The sequence below is a fragment of the Dromiciops gliroides genome, chromosome 5 (assembly GCF_019393635.1).
Source record: "Dromiciops gliroides isolate mDroGli1 chromosome 5, mDroGli1.pri, whole genome shotgun sequence".
NCBI lineage: Eukaryota > Metazoa > Chordata > Mammalia > Microbiotheria > Microbiotheriidae > Dromiciops > Dromiciops gliroides.
In genome coordinates, this window is record NC_057865.1 from 102,105,453 (window position 1) to 102,127,710 (window position 22,258).

At 38.0% G+C, this 22,258-nt stretch overlaps 2 pseudogenes; both read left to right on the forward strand.

The window, feature by feature from the left end:
* The first annotated feature begins 995 nt into the window (after positions 1 to 995).
* On the forward strand, positions 996 to 2,090 carry LOC122728763 (annotated as a pseudogene).
* Positions 2,091 to 3,908: 1,818 nt separating this feature from the next.
* LOC122728764 lies at positions 3,909 to 22,208 on the forward strand (annotated as a pseudogene).
* The last annotated feature ends 50 nt before the right edge of the window (positions 22,209 to 22,258 follow it).

Consider the following 22,258-nt stretch of genomic DNA (forward strand, 5'->3'; position numbering starts at 1 on the left):
AAATACGAAGATAAGAGATGGACAAGGATAGGATTCATAAAGAGAAAAGAAAAAGATGAATGATATTGGGGAGAGAAGTCAAGATTGTAACTTGCAACCATATTCTTCTTCTCCTTTGTGACTTTAATGGTGTGAAAAAATATTAAACTATAACTGTTAATCTGAAAAATTTATAACTGGACTGATATGAAAAATGATAATTATAAGCTATATAAAATTATAACTAGCTAAAAATTATATCTATAAGCTGACTGGAAAATTATAACTGTCTCATGAGTCCTGCTGCAGTCGCCATTCAATGTAAAAACATTTTTAACTGGCTGGTGGGCCTAATCTGTGGACTCCTGGCTGGCTATCTGCTGCTTTTAATCTAGTACAGGCTGTTTAAAAATTCCCACACTGCTTCTCCCAAATTGATAAGCAAATGCCTCTTTCTTCAATTAAAGCAAATGGGTTTGTTTATGAGAATAAATATAAGAGATAAGGGTCAAGAAATGCAAAGTATATGACCTGAAACCTTGGCCAAGGAACTCACTATCTCTTTTAGCTTTCTCTCCTTCTGCCTGAGCTTCTCTTGCCTGAGGGTATGCTGGCACCTGGACCAGTTCACCTCCCCCTTTCCCTTTCACTGCTCTGCTCCTCTCTCTGTCCCATGCTGCTTCTAACTGAAAACCCCCCTCCTTCTAGTGTCCTTGTCCTCTAACTGCAAGTCCCCCTTCTTCTAGCATCCCCCCTTTTACTCCTCCTAGCATCTCTATTTATTAACCTCCTCTCTCAGGTGAAACTGGGGCTAGCCACCCCAGGGCCGCAGCCAAGCGCTGTTCTGCGTGCCAGGAGCTGGGGGCTGGGTGACCAAGTTCTGGCATCCCTCAGGCCTCCCATGTGCCTCCCCACTATGTGGGGGGCCTCCGTGCAGAGCAGTTTCAGGTAGAGCAGTTAGGCTGGGGGAGGGACGGCCCATTTGGGGAGTCTGAGGCTGATTTTTGCTGCCCACAATGGGAAATGTGGTAATCACTGTCATTGTCTGGGGTGATCATTGATTACACTCTCCCATGTATTTCTTCCTTGGTCACCCGTCTCTCCTTAACATCCTGATGACTTTATCATTCCTCTTATGTTGGAGGGCTTGTTAATGCTTGAAATCCAGATCATGTCTTTTTTCAGCTATGACACTCAATTCTTCTTGTACCTCACTTTGGGGGCAACAGAATTTATATTATTTGGAGCAATGGCAGTAAATTGTTATGTAGCAGTCTGTAACTCCTTGAGATGCAATATCTTTATGAACAGTCAAGTTTATCTCTGGGTGGTGATTTTGTCTTGGGTGTTTGGGTTTCTTTTGAAATCTGACCAGTCTATGCTACTTTTCAACCCTCCTTCTGCAGATCAATTCTTGTAAACTATTTTTTTTGTGAGAGAGGGTTATTGCTCAAGCTTACGTATGATGACACAGTTTTCCTAGAGTTTATTCTCTTATTGCTGGACATCGTTATTCTCTTTGGTTCTTTGCTTCCCACTGTTATCTCTTATACCTATAGTGTCTCTACCATTTTAAAGATCTCTTCTGTCTCTGGCTGGAAGACAATCTTTTCCACTTGTGCCTTTCACTTCACCTTTGTGGTAATTGGATATAGTAACTACTTATTTTTTATGTAAAGTCCAAGCAGACCTAGGCAGACCTAGTATAACAAGATTGTTTCCTTGAGGATTTTCAGTGGTAACCCCATTCCTGACACCCTTTATTTACACTCTGTGGAATGATAAAGTCAAAGAAGTCCTGTGAGATGCAATGAAACACTGCTGTCATCTCTTTAAGGGTAAGCCCTTCCCAAGGGATGTTTCAGTGACAACTATATACATTTTAGATTTTTTTTAGTACTTTTGAATCTTCATTCTTTAATCTATTTTCTTGTCATGATTATCACATAGTTCTGAGTTCTCTTGTTCTTAGAAATATTCAAGGCAAAATTAGTGGGCATGTTTCCTCTCTTTTAGGCACTTGTTCCCCAGTTGGCACCCAATATGATTGTTTTGTGTTTACTAAAATGTCACTCAGTTTTGAAGGAGATTATCAGCTAGACAAGGAGTAGGAAGTTAAAAATTTCTGGTAAGAACTGGCACAGATTTGTTTTCTGCGCTGCTTTCTTTTCCTCCCCAAATTGATTTTACTGTGCAGGATCTTGGCGATAAACCCAAAATAATTGTAAATGGTCATTAGTTGTACACTATTTCTCCCCCAAACTCTTCAGATCTATACTACAGTCTCTGGAGAGACCTTGAAAAATGAATATCTCAGCCTGGATGAAGCCAACAAAGGAGAATCAGGAGGAAAATGGACACACTCATTGACTACAATAACACAACTCAAAAGAACACTGATCCAGTTGAACTCAATTTAATGGCAATGCCTAGAGGACAGAAGCTTGAAACACATATCCTTTTCTCAGTTAAAATATCAGGGATTATTGGAGAAGAATTGTGCTTGCACGGTCAGATTAGGTCACTGGCTTGGTTGGTTTTGCTTTAGTGAGTGTGAATATGTACTGCTTGAGAATGTCTATGGCACACAGAAATCGTCTTCAAACATTTTCAATTGTACAACCCCTTAGTAAAATTTTAGGAACACTCCCAGTATAGGCATATTTACTAATTTATTAATTATACAAATTCATTTGTGTATTTATGGTTATCTATATTACAAATAAAACAAATTTAGATGGATGAGATAAATATGAAATAATATTTTGTTTATTAATGTTATGAACACTCACTAAAATGTCATTTTAATAATGAACAATGAAAGCAATGTGATTGAACATCCTTCATTATTTTGAAACTCAGTTTAAAACTTTGTGATGCAACAATTCAAAGGTCATGATCTAAGTTCAGTTTATTTTAATACATGTTATTAAAGGCTGCCATATCTGCAAAAAGATAACTCACAAGATACAAAGAGCAGAATGATTGAATGAATGAATGAATGAGAATGAATGAAAAACATTTGTTAAAAGTCCTTATCCTAATCACTGTGATAAGTGCTAAGAATACAAGAGCACAAGCTATACAACTCTAGCCCAGATGAGTAAGGTGTAAGATATGGAGAAAGATGGGAGATGTTGGCCATTGTACCCATGGGTGTTGTAGAACCACTTTAAGAAAGTCAGTGGAAGGATAGAGGCCTAAACCAGATTAAAATGACTAGATTTGGCTCATGATATCCCCTATCATGAATTTTATCTCCTTTCCTGTTTCCTTAATACTTATCCACATCAAGTCTCTGGCTTTTCAAAGCCTCTCACTGCAGTCATCTACCAAGGCCAGTCTTCTCTTCCATTTCTTTCTTTCTTTCTTTTTTTTTAAGTGAGGCAATTGGGATTAAGTGACTTGCCCAGGGTCACACAGCTAGTAAGTGTTAAGTGTCTGAGGCCAGATTTGAACTCAGGTACTCCTGACTCCACGGCCGGTGCTCTATCCACTGCGCCACCTAGCTGCCCCTTCTTCCATTTCTAATATTGTCTGCATGATCCAAAATATCCCCTTCCCCCTCCTTTCCTTCCCCACATTAATTTCTCTTCCTTCATATAATCTAATGGATTGGTTTAATTAGTTTGTCCTTCTAGTCTAACAGAATAGCTAATTAAGAGTCACCTACTCCTTAAGCTTCTGGTGTAAGGGCTTGCCAAGCCCTTTTCAGGGCTGTTCATCTACCTTTTCTGTCTACCTGATTCACCCAACTCTTACCTGTGGCTCCAAGAAGCTGTAGCATGCACAGTTGCCACACCCTGGCAAACCTCAGCAGATGAACTAAGCCAGCTTCAGGGTAACTGACAGGCTTCAAACCTATCAGTGGATTAGAGCATGTGAAGATTTCCCTCAGAGGAATGGGTACATGAGAACAATTTGGTCCAATGGATATGAAGGCAGCTGAAGCAGGCACTCTGAAGAGCTTAGAGTTTGGGTAGGTTTAGAAGACACTAAAGTCATCCATTGCATTCTGGGACATTACCTTTTGTCTTGACTTTTGTCCTATGACCAGACTTCAGTGACTCAGGAAGAAAGAGTGAGACTGACAACTTTTTGCCACTCTGCCTCACTTTAAACCAATTTACAAGCCAGGATTGTTACCTATGATGTCATCGGTCCTCTTCAAAAATAAAGGACATATAACAACAACTCCTTAAGCCTCCTGCCTTAACTTGAAATTTCAAATAAAACCCAATAGATAGAATTTCAGGTAGTGTGAGAGAAATTTCTGGGAGTGTAACCTCCCTTAAGTTGTAGCATTTAGGTTTCTTTATCAGGCCTGAAGCTAAGGGGTAGGAGAAAATTCCTTCCAGAATGGGGCTGAAGTATGTTGGCCGTAGACTTGAGGGGAATGACCATATGGGTTTGTCTGGCTGAAGGTGTCCTCAAAGGATAGAGGAAAGGATAAGGCTGATTCAAGGCCAGATTTTGAAGACTGGCTATGGCTTCCTTCTCCCCTTTCCATATGTTAATTTCTTTTTTGGTCCCTCAAAACCTTTGTTAATTTAATATCTTTGATATCCAATTTCCATATGATTTTATCACATTTTCACTGTCTTTGTGTACATTTTTTTTTGAAATCTTCTTTCTACCCACTGGTCCATTTTCTCTACAAATATCCAATAGTCTTCATGCTTCAAAAAATTTCTCCCCATCCCTTTCTATGGTGTAAACCACCCAATTCCCTCCATCAAAATTTCAATTCATGTCATCTAAATATTATTGATTAAAGTAATTCACATAGTATGAATGATAATTTCACATGGTTTGAATGACTTGTAGCTTTGCCCATGAGTCATTGTGACCTTTGTCTTGCCACTGGACTTGGATGACCCTGGAGGAGAGGCTGATGACTTCAAATAGCTTGACAGCACTCATATCCAATTCACTCCCAAGTCAAGATATTACTGTTGTGATGCCATTGGTCCTCTTTGAGAATGAAGGATGAACAACTACAAAAAATAGCTTTGCCCATTAATATTGCATGCATGGAGATTGCATATTTAGCATAATGCATCAAAGGACAACTCATACCTCCTGACCTTGCAGGGCCACTAATATATTCTGGTAATGCCATAAGATTATTCTCCTAGGCCAGTTCCCGGGGCTGTCTATCTCTGCTGCTTCCTGCCTTTCTTTCTCTTCTGGTCTTCTCTTGATGTTGTCACAAACTGAGATTCAACTGGAATCCTCACCTGAGTGCTAATTCTTCCCGAAAACAGGAATAGGTAACAACTGCCTTCTCTTTTATGACTCACAAGACAAGGGCAAAGCTTCAGATCTTTTAGACTATCTAGGGACTCTATATGTCATCATTAGATTAAGAAAAAATGTCTTAATCTCCTTAAGGAGAGAGGTACATCTCAGTTGCAGAAGGCCTCCAAAGATCTCTTTGTATTTCATCCAGTGAACCAATTAGGACTCATAGGCATCTAGTCTGTCTTTAGAATTCTCTTCCTCCTGCAAGCAGGATCCACACCCTTGACCCCAAAGGTCTATTTGACTTATGGTTAGTCGATAGCATACCATTATCTCTTTATTTATTTATTTATTTATAGTATTTATGTGAGGCAATTGGGGTTAAGTGACTTGCCCCAGTGTCCACACAGCTAGTAAGTGTTTAAGTGTCTAGGAGGCCGGATTTGAACTCAGGTACTCCTGACTCCAGGGCCGGTGCTCTATCCACTGCGCCATCTAGCTGCCCCAATACCATTATCTCTTAATTGCCAACCTGTAGTCCCCATAAAACAATTTTGGGTCTACCATAAACCAACCATAAAGGACTTTGTGGGTCTGAAACACTGCAGTTTCCTTCAGTCCTTCAAGTCCTTAGAATGAAGGATTGAGAAAGAAAAGTAGAGATGAGGTTTATGTATAGCTCTAGTTTCTTTTACCACATTTCTGTCTTTTACAGGATGTATGGCTGACTACCTCTTCCAAGTTTTGAGTTATTCTACATTTAAATCACAACATAGTCCCTCATATAATCCTTCTTTGAGAAAGGGGGAAAAACTGCAGTCCAGGAGACAGCAAATATGCCTTTCCTTTCTTTATCTCTCTCTCCATGCCTCCAATCCTCTTTTCTGCTAGAGGGACAGCTAAATCATGCCTTGCTTTCTTTTCTTTTATGTTTCTGTTTGGAATCTTCAACTTAAGTTCACTTATTATCCATCCATAATGAAGACAGACAACTTGCACCTCAAAGGGAAGAGTAATGCCTTGCTAAGAGGGGAACTATCTTTCCCATGGTCAGAAAGCTATTTTGTGTCAGGAATAAAACTTGAAACAATTGAATCAATCAGCATGTGCCAGGCACTATATAAGGGACTATGGATGTAAATGGAAAGAATGAACCAATTCCCATTCAAAAAGAGATTGATTTGTAATAGAGAATACAATAAGTTCATATATAAGTACAAACAAAATAAATTTAAAGAAAGTAAGTACAAATAGATAAATAGTAAAAAAAAAAAAAAGGATAGTTTGGGAGGGGTGGCACTAGTGGTCAGGAAAGGTTTAATGTAACAAACTGGTGCTTGACTATACAATGATCCAAGACATTTCCAAAGGACTCATGATGGGAAATGCTCTCCACATCCAGAAAAAGAACTGTGGGATCTGAATGCAGATTGAACCATACTTTTTTTCCTTTGCTTTTTTTTTCTTTCTTGAGGTTTTCCACTTTTGTTCTGATTCTTCTTTCATAACATGACTAATTTGGAAGTAAGTTTAATATGATTGTATGTATACAACCTATATCAGATTGCTTGCTATCTTGGGGAGGGAGAAGGTAAAGGAGGGAGGTAGAAAAATTTGGAACTCAAAATCTTATAAAAACCAATGTTGAAAACTATCTTTACATGTGACTGGAAAAAATTAAAATATTATTAAGGGGAAAAAGTGGTGCTTGAGCTGCATGGTGAAGAATGAGAAGAATTGTATAAAGTGGAGATGAGGAAAGAAAAATTGCTAGAATGGAGAATGGCCAATGAAAAAGGCCTTGAGATAAGAAATGGAGAGGGGCAACAGAGAGCATATTTGACTGGATCCCTGAGGAGAATGTACAATGAAATTGGAAAGATAGTTTGGGGCAAGGTTGTAAAATTTTTTAAAATGCTAAATAGAAGAGGTTATAATTCAATTCTAGAGGCCTTAGGGAGCCGCTGGAATTTATTAAATGGGGGGAATTAAGTTCTTTTCTGTGCTTAATGAAAACCACTTTGGCAGCTGTGTTGAGGATGAACTAGACTATGGAGAGACTTGAGGCAAGAATCTAATTAGAATGGTGTTGTAATAATTTACGGGGAGGTGTTGAGAGCCTGAAACTAAAGTGATAGCTGTGTGAATGGAAAGAAGAGAGTAGATGGAAAAAATGTTCTGGAGGAGGCAAAGGCATGATTTGACAATGATGGTTGGATATGTTGGGTGAGGGAGAATGAAGTTCTGAGGTTACAGGGGAGCTTATGAACCTGGGAGATCAGAAGAAACAGTGGTTGCAATCAACAGACATTTAAACTTTAAGACAATAATGTGAAATTTGATAAGTTGAGCTTGATACAGCAGTCAGTCATTTATAAACATTCTTAAGCACCTACTATGTGCCAAACCCTGTGCTAAGTTCCTTGGGGATACAAAAAAGGCAAAAGACAGACTATGCCCTTGAAGAGCTCACAATTTAGTGGGTGATGTCTTCAGGACATCCAATTTGAAATGTCATAGATAACTGGAGATGTGGGACTGAACCTCAGAAGTCTGAGGGAGTTATTGCTGGCTCCCTTATGGATTGGTTTTTGTACTTAAGCTTCCAGTGAGCTTTATCAATAACTTGAATTCTAGTACCTTGAGCCAATTAAGCTCAAGGATGATTTCAGTACCTTTTATGGAAAAGCTACCCTTACGTACCCTGGTAATACATTGTAGATATTGTTCTGAGAACCAATATATAGTTTTTGAATTAGAATTTTGGGGTTAAAAAGATCACCGTGGACAAAACATTGAATGTCTCAGTTTCCTCACTTATAAAATTCAACTGGGTTGGTTGAAATCACCTCTAATAGGAAGCTTGGATTATACTTTTCTACTCTTTTCTCAATAACATGTAAACAAAAATTTTAACATATGCTTTTAAAAATTTTGAGTTCCCAAATTCTCTCTCCCTCATCTCCCCCCCTCCTTGAGAAGTTAAACAATTTGATACAGATTATACATATGCAGTCATGCAAAATATTTCCATATCAGCCATGTTACAAAAGAAAATGGAGACAAAAAAAAAACAATAAAAAGAAAGTTTTAAAAAGTATGCTTTGATTGGCTTTCAGACTCCAGTTCTTTCTCTGGGGATGAATAGCACTTTTATCCATAAGTCCTTGGGAATTGTCTTGGATCTTTGCATTGCTGGGAATAACTAAATCATTCGCATTTGCTCATCATACAATATTGATGTTATTTTGTACAATGTTCTGATCATTTCACCTTGTATCAGTTCTAGTAAGTCTTTCCAGGTTTTTCTGGGGGAAAAAACACCATACTACTTGTCATTTCTTTTGTTTGTTTGTTTGTTTTTGTTTTTGTTTTTGTTTTTGTTTTTGTGAGGCAATTGGGGTTAAGTGACTTGCCCAGGGTCACACAGCTAGTAAGTGTTAAGTGTCTGAGGCCGGATTTGAACTCAGGTACTCCTGACTCCAGGGCTGGTACTCTATCCACTGAGCCACCTAGCTGCCCCTACTTGTCATTTCTTATAGCATAATAGTATTCTGTCACAATCATATACCATAACTTGTTTAGCCATTCCTGGATTGCACTTTTCTATGAATATCTGGATCGTGCAAGTTTCTATTTGTTTGCATTTGTAAGAATTTTCATCCTGTGTCATCTATGTGATTAAGCAGTGGAAAGTGTAATTTGTAGGCTAAGAGGCTTGACAACAATAACATTTTTTTGTGAGGCAATAAGTGTTAAGTGACTTGCCCAGGGTCACACAGCTAGTAAGTGTCAAGTGGCTGAGGCCAGATTTGAACTCAGATCCTCCTGAATCCAGGGCCGGTGCTTTATCCACTGTACCACCTAGCTGCCCCAAAGGGTCATCATTTTATAGACCTTTGGGTATAGTTCCTAGCTGCTCCCACCAATAGTTTTTAAATGAAATTCCTAGCTTGAAAATTTGATGTGTATGTTCTCCAAGATTCTGCTTTCAGTCCCCTCCTCTTCCCTCTCTTAAGTCCCATCCTTGGAAATATCACTTATTCCCTTGACTTCAGGTACTACCTTTACCCAGGAGAGTCTCAATTATTATTTCCAATTCTGATTTCTTTCCTAAACTCCAGAATCATAGCTCCGATTTCTACTGGGATAGTTTCATCTGGATGTACTTGAAAATCATTATATACAGAACTATTTTTATCTTTCTCATCAAACTTTTTCCTCTTTTTTAGAGTGTGTGTGTGTGTGTGTGTGTGTGTGTGTGTGTGTGTGTGTGTGTGTGAGAGAGAGAGAGAGAGAGAGAGAGAGAGAGAGAGAGAGAGAGAGAGAGAGAGAATATGTTCTTGGTGTCATCTTTGGTTATTTCCTTCTTCTAATGTCTAACCAGGTACCATTTCAATTATATCTACATATAAAATGATACATGATATCATAATGATGGAGTTGCTATAGCCTAAGCTCTGCGATATTCTAGTGAAGAACCTTATTCCCATAGAAAAGAAGACTAAACATCCTTTTTCTTGGTAAGAATGAAATACAATGGATGCAGAATTTTGTATACATTGTCAAACATAGGTGCTATGTTTGTCAGTTTTGCTGAATTGTTTTTCTTTTTATAAGAGAGGGTTTGGAGGTAAGCTTATTAATTGTATTATGATATGACAGTCAACGAAAAACCCAAAGTCATCACTGAAACATCTAAAAAGTACTCCAAGGAAGTAACTGATATAGCAGACTCTTTGGATATCAGTCTTATAAAGTTTAGCTCTAGACAAGAAGAACTCGGCTGTTGCTTCTCAACTAAATTCGTCTTTTCTTGTTTTCGTAGTGGAAAGGGCTTTAGAGATAAATTTCTAATACTTTCCTCATTCTTATATGTTACTTTGTGCAATTAAAGATTTACTGCTTGGGGCTGGTCTTATTTTCCTCAACTCTAAATGAGAATCCAGACTTGATGATTGCCAAAGTCCATTCCAGCTATACAATACTACTTTCTGTGAATTCAGATGACATTAGTGTAGTGTAGTATAAGTACAGTAGAACTTGGGCATGTCTGCCTGAGACCATGTTGATGGAGACAGAAAACCTATGTGTTATCACACAAAGTCAGTTTTCTTTCTTTCCTTCCAAAAGAGTTCTCTTTTCTGTTCATGGTAACTTAGGAGATAATGGGGGTGGGTGGGAATATGGTTGAAATACACACAAGAGAGAATGAACAGGGCTAGGATCAATTAATGAAGGGGGAAAGTCACAAAAGCACAGAAATATGATGTTGAGGACAGAAGTAATCTTTCAACTTGCAATGAAAATAATTTGGAGAAGAGAGGGTAAAGAAATAATATCTTTCTTTTCCCCTCTGAAACATTTTTATATTCTGACTGGTATGCATAAGAAGCATCTGAGAAGTCAATGAAATTTTAAAAGCAAGGAAATTTATGAACCACTTAGCCCTTGGGACAAATGAGAAAGCTCTGATAAATAAATAAGAAGGAATGCCTTTTGAGCTCCTTCAGAAATAAAGGAAAGGAGAGGAAAAATATAAAATCAATTTTTCCATGGAAACTACACAATAGTAAGTGAGAAAAGGAGAACAGGAAAAAATGACTGCTTTTCGTAAACATACGTGGTAAGTTATAATATAGATTAAAACTGCAAAATACAAAACAATTACTTTTGCTTCTTACTTTCTAGTTGTTAGAGGTGTCCTATAACTGCTGTGTTATCTTGTTATGTGTTTTGTATTTTAGTTTGGCCTTGCAAATATTCTTTTGCTTCTCTCTGATACAAGATTAATGGTTGATGTTTCATGTACTCCTTAGTGAGGTGATTACCTCTCTCTCTCCATTTTTCTAACAGATCATTCTCTTTATTCATTCTCTTGGTGGGTTCTAAAATAACAAAGGGATATATTTTTATATTTTCTTAGAATTATTGAAAGTATAAACATATCTCTCAAATCAATTAGCGTTTAGCTATACCTCCGGTTTACTAAAAATTATTTATTAAATCAAGTGGAGAAATCTCTTTTCCATAAGTTTTTACTCACATCACTCTCTTTATAAACCTTTCTATCTCCTAAGCTAAAAGAAATTTCAAGGTCACTAGCTATATATGTTATTAATGATGTAACAAGCTGGGAGTGTGGCGGCCCAGGTCCGAAAATGGTAGCAGGCCTAAAACTTCTGCCCCTATAATACTGGAATCAAGCCAGTGAGTGTCCACTACATTTCTAGCTTAGTGAGGTTGAGAGATACAGTTTCAGACAAAACACTGTGAGAAAAACAATACGCAAATATATAATAGGTACTAGCACTGTATGGGCAGTGAGAAAGAGCAGAGCTAACATCAGTTCTAAACATCCCTGCTTATTGGTGACTTCTCCTTAGTTCTGGAAACAGAGTCCTACCATTCAACTCTCTGCTTGTCAGTGCTTCTTCTGAAGAATACTATTCATATTTCTTTGTATACTAAGACTTAAAATGGTTCTCTCAGGAAAAAAAAATCTGTCCTCTCAGAATCTGTTTAGCCCTAACATGAAAAGTGAGTTTAAATTCCATTGCAGATATTTATGAACTGGGTGACCCTAGCAAGTCATTGTACTTCTAGAAGGCCTCTGAGCTTTCTTCTAGCTCTAAATCTATAAACACTATGATCCTATGGAGGTAACTCTAGAATCACAGTTAGATGCTCATTCTCTCATGATTCCTCTTATTATGCAGAATTGTTCCCTGAGATAATTCCTCTCATAGACATGCAATAGTCATACCAATAAAACTATCAAAAATATTTCATACATCTAGAAAAAAATAATAACAAAATTAATCTGGAAGAACAAAAGCTCAAGGATATCAAGGGAATCAATGAAAAAAAATATACTGAGAAAGTGGTCTAGCAAGTACCAGATCTCAAACTGTATTATAAAGTAGTAATAATTCAAAATAATCTGGTAGCTGGTTAAGAAATAGAGAAGTGGATCAATAGGAATAGGAATAGGTACAAATTATACTATAGTAAATGGCTACAGTAACCTAGTATATGATAAACCCAAAGACCAAGGCTTTTGGAATAAAAACTCATTATTTGACAAAAACTGCTGGGAAAACTAGAAAACAGTATGGCAGAAACTAGGTATAGACTAACATCTCACACCATATACTAAAATAAGGTCAAAATGGGTACATGATTTACACATAAAGGGTTATCACCCTTTACATATATATATATATATATATATAGAGAGAGAGAGAGAGAGAGAGAGACAGAGAGAGAGAGAGAGAGAGAGAGAGAGAGACAGAGAGAGAGACAGAGAGAGAGAGAGAGAGACAGAGAGAGAGACAGAGAGAGAGACAGAGAGAGAGAGAGAGCATTGAATAATTTATCCATTGGGTTTATGGACAGAGGAAGAATTTAGGACCAAAGAAGATATAGAGAGCAATACAAAATATAAAATCGATAATTTTGATTATATAAAATTAAAAAGTTTTTACACAAATAAAACTTATATGTTCAAGATTATAAGCAAAGCAGAAAAATGGGAAAGATTTTTTTAAAACAAGTATTTCTGATAAAGAACTAATTTCTCAAATATATAGAGAACTGAGTAAAATTTATAAACATACAAGTCATTCCCCAACTGAATAATGTTCAAAGGATATGAACAGACAGTTTTCAGACAAAGAAATCAAGCTATCTATAATCATATGAAAAATGCTCTAGATCACTACGATCAGAGAAATACAAATTAAAACAACTCTGAGGTTTCACCTCACACCTATCAGAGTGGCAAATATGACAAAAATGGAAAATATTGGATGTTGGAAGGGATGTGGGAAAGCTGGGATGCTATTCCATAGTTGGTGGAGTTGTAAAAAGATACAACAATACTAGAGAGCAATTTGGAACTATGTCTAACAGGCTATAAAACTGTGCATACCTTTTGATCCAGCAATACCACTGCTAGGTTTATATCCCAAAGACATCCCCAAAAAGAGAAAAAGACCTATTTATACAAACACATTTATAGCAGCTCTTTTTGTGGTGGCTAAGAATTGGAAATCAAAGGAATGCCCATCAATTGCGGAATGGCTAAACAAGCTGTGCTATATGATGGTAATAGAATATTATTGTGCTATAAGAAATGACAAGCAGGATGATTTCAGAAAGGCCTGGAAAGACTTGTGTGAACTGATGTATAGTGAAGTGAACAGAGCCAAGAGAATGTTGTGCACTGAGACAGCAATATTGTTTTATGAACTGTGAATGACTTAACTCTTCTCAGCAATACAACTATCCAAGACCATTCCAAACGACTAATGATGAAGTATACTCTCCACCTCCAAAGAAAGAACTTACATTGATTGAATACAGACTGAAGCATGCTATTTTTCACTTTTTTCATTTTTCTAATTTGTTTTCTTATACAAAATGACTACTATGGTAATTTTTTACATAACTGCACTTGTATAATCTATATCTGCTTACTGTCTCAGGGACATAGGGGGAAGAGAGGGAAGGAAGTATAAAATTTGGAACTGAAAACTTTAAACTATGTTTATTACAAAAAAAATAAATACAATAGTTGAGGGAGATGCCTTTGAATCTACCATTGTAGTTCATGACTACTAAAAAGATTAGCAAAGAATACTTAGGATTCTTCTTTATTAGTCAGGTTAATTTATTTTTGAAAACAATTAAGGATCAGAGTAGGAATGCCTACAGGGATAGAATACTCTAATGATTACTCTAAAAAAATCAGAACAGGGGCAGCTAGATGGAGCAGTGGTTAAAGCACCGGCCCTGGATTCAGGAGTACCTGAGTTCGTATCCTGCCTCAGACACTTGATACTTACTAGCTGTGTGACCCTGGGCAAGTCACTTAACCCCCATTGCCTGCAAAAAAAAAAATCAGAACAGTCACCCATATTTGCTATATTGAAGTCATTCTTGACTCTTCAGACACCCACCAAATTCATTCACTAAATCTTCTCAATTCTACTTCCACAACCTCTCCCACATTAATTCTTTTCATATCATACACATACTCACTATCATGATTCGGGTCTATATCACTTCGTTGCCACTATGATTGCAGCAGCCGCTTATTATCCTCTCTTTTCTCAAGACTCCCTTTACTCATTCAACCATAGAAAGTGATTTCCAAATGGCAGGTCTAACCATGCCATAACACTATACTCAATAAATTTCAACCACTCCCCAATACCTCTAGAGTCCAAATATAATTCCAATTTGGACATTCGAAACCCAACACATTTTGGCTCCCATAAACATTTCCATCCTAAATATCTATTGCTCACTCCATGCCTTGATGATCCTCCTTATGATTCTTTCTCCCACAATGTCACTCATCTCCCATCTCTTTGCTTTTGTAATGACTACAAGAGGAAGTAACATAGCATAGGTGTTTTCCCTCTGGGGATCTTGGCTGAGAAAGGGAGAAGAGTTTGATAGAGTATGGTGTGTGTGTGTGTGTGTGTGTGTGTGTGTGTGTGTGTGTGTGTGTGACATACACCAGGCCCTATCAAATTATTCTCTTCCTTTCTCAGTCAAGATTCATATGTGTGGGTGTATATATATATGTGTATATATGGATATATGTACACATACATACCCTTATTACACACAGAGTGGGCCAAAAGTCATGATGCTTGTAATTACTTTTTGAAAATTATTTTTTGACAGTATAAGATTTGATTTTTCACACATAATGTAAATCCATTTCCTACTTATACTGTATATGATGCCTATGGCATTGTAAAATTAAAAACCAAAAAACAGAGGGGTATTAAATTTTAACCTCTTCATGTTAAACTATTTCTACATGTTAATGTTGTGAAAGAAAAATTACAACAAAAGGGAAAAAAACCCAAAGAAAAAAAACAATTAAAAAGCTAAAAATACTTTGCTTCAATCAGGCATTTAGATTCCATGGTTCCTTTCCTGGATGTGGAGATCATTTTCCATCATGAGTCTTTGGAATTGTCTTGGACCATTGCATTGCTGGGAAGAGATAAGACCTTGTGTACAATGTCCTCATGGTTCTTCTCACTTTTCTCAGTCTCAGTTCATGTAAGTCTTTCTAGTTTTTTTTCTGAAATCCAACTGTTCATCATTTCTTATGGCACAGTAGTATTCCATTACATTCATATACCACAACTTATTCAGCCAATCCCAGTTGATGGGCATCCTTTTAATTTCCAATTCTTTGCTACAAAAAATGCTGCTATAAATAATTTTGTTCATGTGGGTCTTTTCCCCTTTTTATGATTTTTTGGGGATACAGACCTAGTAGTATTGCTTTATCAAAGGGTAATCAATATTATAATCCTTTGGGCATAGTTCCAGAATTCAGCATTTCTTAACCCAATTTTGTTTATATTTTTGTGTCAGTTTCTATAACCACCAGCCAAATAACCAGGGGTGATTTCAGGGGGTGATTGGCATACCAATTATGTCCTGCACACTCTCCTAAGCATTGGAGATACAAAGAAGGAAAAAAGTCCCTAATCTAAATCATTAACAAAAACAACAGTTTAGGGGGAACATAACTGTGGATCATCTAAAAAAAAATTGTATGATGACAAGAAGAGCTAATTTATAGCTTTAGAAAAGTCTATTGAGTGAGTGTTTTGTTGTAAGCTCAATTGATCTGAAGTCAAGAGATCCAAAATTAAAAAACATAAACAAATCAATCTTGTTTCTCTGGTGACCAAGGAAATTGGAAGAATTTGGCTCAGTCTAAAACTTATTTAGAAGATAATGGTGGGGGGCAGCTAGGTGGCACAGTGGATAAAACACTGGCCCTGGAGTCAGGAGGACCTGAATTCAAATCCAGCCTCAGACACTTGACACTTACTAGCTGTGTGACGCTGGGCAAGTCACTTAACCCCAATTGCCGCACCAAAAAAAAAAAAAAAAAAAAAAAGAAGAAGAAGATAATGGTGAACTACTGAGGAAGTGAAAAGGATTGGGTTAGTGGGAGAAGGCAGTCCAATCATGAGGCGAAACATTGATTATTATTTTAATTCAAGTCAACCTCTTTATGTAATATGGGACTATATCCTTTGACATACCTATTTTGGTAAGTGATTTGTTTCTCAAGATTCTCTGGTACAACAGCAAAGGAATTTGTACATGCCCCAAATGGTTGATTCTATCAGTTTGTTCTTTTGCCTGGGAGATATATGGGAAACACAAAGAAAATGGTCTGAATCTCCCTGCTCTTTGTAGGAGAAAATCACCCTTATTATCCTAGGCTGGTGTCTGCAGACATTTTGACAGAAAAGGAAACTCAAGGTGGTTTAATAAATCTTTTGTTTCATTACACCCTACCTCTCAGTCTTATCCAAGCCTCTTGGTATCCCTTCCCCACTGTCCCATTTACACTTACTCCACATGCCCTCTCTCCTCCCATAAAGAGCGCTTCCACTTCCTTACCCCTACATTTCCAAAGTATCTAGAATGTTCAGGGAACGAGTACTATCCTTGTCCAGTTATCCATCTTCTCATCCGTTTTGTTCAGATCAAGCAAACTATTGATTAAGCAGTTATGAGCTGAATAACCTTTCTGTAAAGAATCATGATGGGTGTAAAAAAGGTATATCTTGGTTACCAGTGACGACTGGTACTCAAGAAGTGATGCAAAGGCACCATCAGGGACATGCAGGAATAGAAAAGAAAAGTGATCCAACCACATAGTCAAACTGTGAGGCAGCAGTTATAAGGTCAGACCAAATTTAGAATATTGGGTCCATTTGGGAGCACCAAATTTTAGGAATGGACATTTTGTAGAAATTTATTTTGATTTGCGGGACCCTACCTTTGGGCTAAGATTTAAAAAGCCTTAGGCCCTCAAGGCTTTTCTGTTGGAGGAGCTGGTGCCCCTCCCCCCTCTGCTTCAGCTGAGGCCAAAAAAGCCCATAGGCCATACAAGACCCCAGGTCAGACAAGCTGGGGGGAGGGATCCCAGCTCCCTCCGCCCTGAGAAGATCTATCCGAGAGATCCCAGCTCATTCAGTCTGGGTTCTGGCATAGCCCGTGCCAAGGTCCCAGGCGTGCAGCAGGGGCATGGGCCACTGGAGCCCTGGGGTATGGTACGCACTGGAGGCTTGAAGTATGTCAACCTCCCCCCCCCCCCCAGCTGCAGCCTGGCTGGCGGATTAGCTTGGTGTGTATGGGGGTGCAAAAAGCCGAGATTGTGAGTGGAGAGAAGGAAGATATATAAGTATAGACCCTGGGAGTCAGACAAGATTAGTAGGGCGGCAAAGGCGGCAGAGGGCAGACTGATGGAGCAGACAGACGGACAGGAGGCAGCGGAGAGGACAGAAGCGGTCAGCATAGGGTACAGGCAGAGTTAGTGAAAGGAGCTGAGCAGTGAAAGTGGAACATACCCTAAGGCAAGAGCAGCAATGACCTTATTTTATTAAAAAAGTTCCAGGCGCAGCAGGTAGAAAGAGACACCAGAACGCAGTCAAGTGTACATTTTATTTCCCTGTATTCATAATTTTAAATTGTTATCTCATAAATAAACTCTGCTTTGATATTTAGTTAAGAGGCTTCTTAATCTTTTGCTTATCAATTTGGGAGCAGTGTGGAGAAACTTTTAAACAGCCCATTCTAAGTTAATAGCAGTCAGATAGCCAGTTAGTCAAGAGGCCACCAGATTAGTCCTCCAGTCAGATTAGTCCCCCCAAATTTAGCCCTAGTAAATTAAAATATTTCTACAATTTGAATGGCGACCACAAGGACTTATGGTCCCTATTACATTTTTTCTAAACCTATAATTTTTTATAAGTACAATTATCTAATTTTTCAGACTAATTTTTCTATCTAATAATATTTTTTTTTTTTACAATTTATAAGTTGAAAGAAGTTAAAAAAGAGTGGACAAAGGGGTGTTGGAACTTAAAGGAAAGAAACAAGTATTTATTAAGTACTGACTATATGCCAGTACAGTCTTGAGTGCTTCCCAAATATTATCTCAGTTGATGATCACAATAACCCACAGAGATTGGGGTTTTTTTAATTCCCATTTTACGATTGAAGAAACTGAGGCAGATATAGGTTTAATGGCTTTCCCAGGGTCACATCTAGTAAAAATCTCAGGTCAGATTTGAACTTTGATTCAAACCCCTGTGCCCTTGCCATATAGTTGCCTCTGAAAACCACTCCCTATGGGAATCTGTTAGGATATTAATTTTGGAGCAGACTTGGTAGGGACATGTTCTCCTTCTTCAAATATTTCAAGGGTGACCATGCTAAAGAGGAAGTAGATTTGTTTTATTTGATCCCTAAAAGTGGAACTAGGAATAATTTAGGAGGTATATAAGGAGGCAGGCTTCAAACCAAAATTAAAAACAGAAAACATTCCTACATTTTAGAACACATTGCTGGGACAGTAATAAGATGTTTAACACCATCTTCAAGCAGAGACAGAATGATCATTTTTCACAGATGTAGCAGGCAGTCTGTGATTTGGGTAGTGTTTGGGGTCAGATGGCATCTGACATCTCTTCTGTTCTTTAAAATTCCATGAACGACTACTCCTCTGAATTCTGGAGGCTATTTCCATTTGGTTAAACCCTGCAGATCGGTAATTAGCTTTTCTTAAGATAATAAATGTCACATTTCTTATTTCCCTGTATCTGCCCTCTGGGGATTCAGCTGGGGCAAGAAAAAAGAATGCCAGTAGCAATAAGAAGAACCCCACCTTTGTAGATTACCGGAGTGGAATGAATTTAGATTAGTCTCTTTAAACAAGACTTTTCAATGCTCTGGTTCTAATTGGCCAGAAGGGAAGAAGTCTCGTTTGCCTAGTTTCCCCTAGATTAGGTCCTGAGGGGAATTCCTGATTTTAGGCTCATTATAAACAAAAGTTTCAGCATTGAATCCTCCAGAGTTGGATAGATGAGTAAATGGGGGAGAGAGAGGGAGAGAGAGAGAGCATCTTTCTTCTAGGACTTGGTAAGTCCTCGGTAAGGTTCACTCCTTCGTCATTGTGAGTTGAAGGGCAACATCAATAGCAGGAATTGCTGAAGAGAGAGCTTGTCTTGCCTCAGTTGTCTGTTAGAAATTATTTTGAACAGAGGCCCAGCCACTTTTGTGGGGAAACCGAGTTCAATTTGCGTATTCTCCTGTGAGAGGTAAGCATTTTCTTTAGTGTTTGTCTTTGTGATGGAGTAAGAAGAGAGGGCAAGAGAAGTGGGAGTTGCTGGGCCAAAACCTCTAGAACATGGGGTAGAAGCAGAGCATGGGGTAGAAAGAGACAGACAATACAATCAAGGTTCTCTTCTCTGAGTCATCCTCCTGGGGCAGAAGAGGCAGGTCAATGGAATGAAAAAAGTAACTGGGAATTAAGTCCTAAATCTAACACCTATTAGCTGCATCCATGGGCAAGCCTAAAGTATAAATACTTATACCATCACCCAGGTAGGGAATTTGTAAGGAAAGGACTCTATAGAATGTGACTTTTTATTGGTGCATATGGCTAACTCTCCATGACATTCTACCTCATTTCATTTTTGTATTACCTGTGTCTCAGGCAGGGCAGTTCACAGATCTGGTGCTGAGTGAATGTTTGCTCACCATAGCTCATGGTTGGTCAGTTAAGCTTTCTTTTTAAAAATTAAAAAACATTCTATTTGCCTATGCTGAATGCACTAAAGCCTCAGGGTGGTCTGGCACTGGCCCCATGTCCTCACTGTTTGCATGAACGGTAGCTGGAAGAGGGAGGATAGAGGAGCCAGATTGCTGTCTAGAATGTGCCTCGGTGAGATTGGAAGAAAAATCAGTCAGTGCTAAGGGAAAATGGCAAGAGAGGCTCTGGACAGGGATGAATGCCATGGTCATACTGAACTGATGAATAGAGACTGATATACACACACATATGTATAATGATGTGTGTGTATATATTATGTCACATATAACATACATATCTAATACTATACTATTCCATAGGTGATATATAGTATACATGTATAATCTCCTTTCATCTTCACTATGACTCTGTAAGGCAAGAAATACAAGTCTGTGTTTTCATCAACACAGGGACTTCCTAATGAGGGGACTTCCACCAGTGCAAACCAATAACTCACCCATTTCTTTTTGTTTCACTTAGTGTGACAGATGTGAGACTGATTTCTGGCTTTGCTGTCTCTTCATTTCATGACCACAGCCAAGAACATAGATTGAGACTGATATATCACCTTAAGGTTGGCACAGTGATTTACTTGTACAGGGTGGGCCAAAAGTCATGAAGGGGTTTCAATATTTAACAACTCCTTTATTTTTTTTCAAGTTAAAATATCATAGCATTGTATAGCATATATATATATATGAAATTAATTTACACTGTGCATGGAAAATCAAATTGTGTAAATGAGGAAAAATAAAGAAAAAATTATTTTCAAAAAGTTGTTAAAACATCGTGACTTTTGCCCTCCCCCCCTTCATTAGCTTATTTGAGCAACACAACACTATGAGATAAGTACTACAGGTGTTATCATGCTCATTTCACAGATGAGGTGACATGCTCAAAATGATTCAAGGTTGCTGTGGTAGAAGTGAAAACAGAAGTCATAAACCCTTTCTCTTCGTTCAGCACGCTTCTCACTACAGCACATAATCAATTTGAGGCAGAGTTAAGTGACTTGCCCAGGGTCACACAGCTGCAAAGTTTCTGAGGCCCCATTTGAACTCAGAAAGAAGAGTCTTCCTGACTTCAGGCCTGGTGCTCTGTGTACTGTGCCACCTAGCTGTCCATAGTGATGATGTAACTGAAGGCTTGAGAGATTAAGCAACTTGCCATTGATCATATAGGTCATAAATAGATGCTGCTCCCTCATGCTGGTCATTTCTGCCCTCTGGACCCTAGCTATACATTTTGCAAATCATTGTTTTATTACAAATAGTATCTTGTTATCTGGCCTCATAACGATCATCTAAAGAATTACAGCTATTATTAGTACCATTTTATAGTTGGGGAAACTGAGGCTTTGGGAGGTTAACTAACTTTTTATAAGTGACCAAAGCATGATTTAAAACGCCATCTTTCTAACTCCAAATTGCACGTAATATATGCTAGGAGTTCTCAAACATTTTGGTATAAGGACCCCTTTATATGTTCAAAAATTATCAAGGACCCCAAAGAACATCTGTTGATATGGGTTCTATCTACCAACATTTACCATAGTAGAAATTACAACTTGTTAATATCCTTATGAAGATCGTTTTGACCCAGTGGAGCAGAAGAAAAGAATGTTCCATCTGCTCCAGAATTCCTTCTAAAAAAGCAAAAGGCTTTTGTGATACTGAAGGCCAAATACCTAAGGAAGAAGGTGGCTATAAAAAAGCTCTGTAAAATACAGAAAAAAGTTATCTATGAAAAAGCTAAAGCGTACCATAAGGAGTACAAACAGATGTACAGAAGTGAAATCTGGCTGACTAGAATAGCACGCAAAAGCTGGCAACTCCTATGTACCTGCTGAACCCGTTACCTTTTATGAGTAGAATCAGAGGTAACAATGCTGTTAGCCCAAAGGTCCAAAAAGTATTGCAGCTTCTTTGTCTTCACCAAATCTTAAACGGCACCTTTGTTAAGCTTAATAAGGCTTCAATTAACGTGCTGAGAATTGTGGAACCATACATTGCATGGGGTTTCCAAACCTGAAATCTGTGAATGACTTGATTTACAAACGTGGCTATGGCAAGACCAAGAAATAGAGAATTGCCCTGACTTTAATGCCCTTATTGCAAAATCTCCAGGTAAATATGGAATTATTTGCATGGAGGACTTGATTCATGAGATCTACACTGTTGGCAAGCACTTCAAAGCTGCCAACAACTTCTTGTGGCCCTTCAAATTATCTTTTTGGGGTGGAATGAAGAAAAGGACTACTCATTTTGTGGAAGGTGGAGATGCTGGTAACAGGGAAGACCAGCTCAACAGGTTTATTAGAAGAATGAACTAAAAGTCATTACCATGATTGTTTTTCTAATGGTCTGTTAATAAAAATGCCTG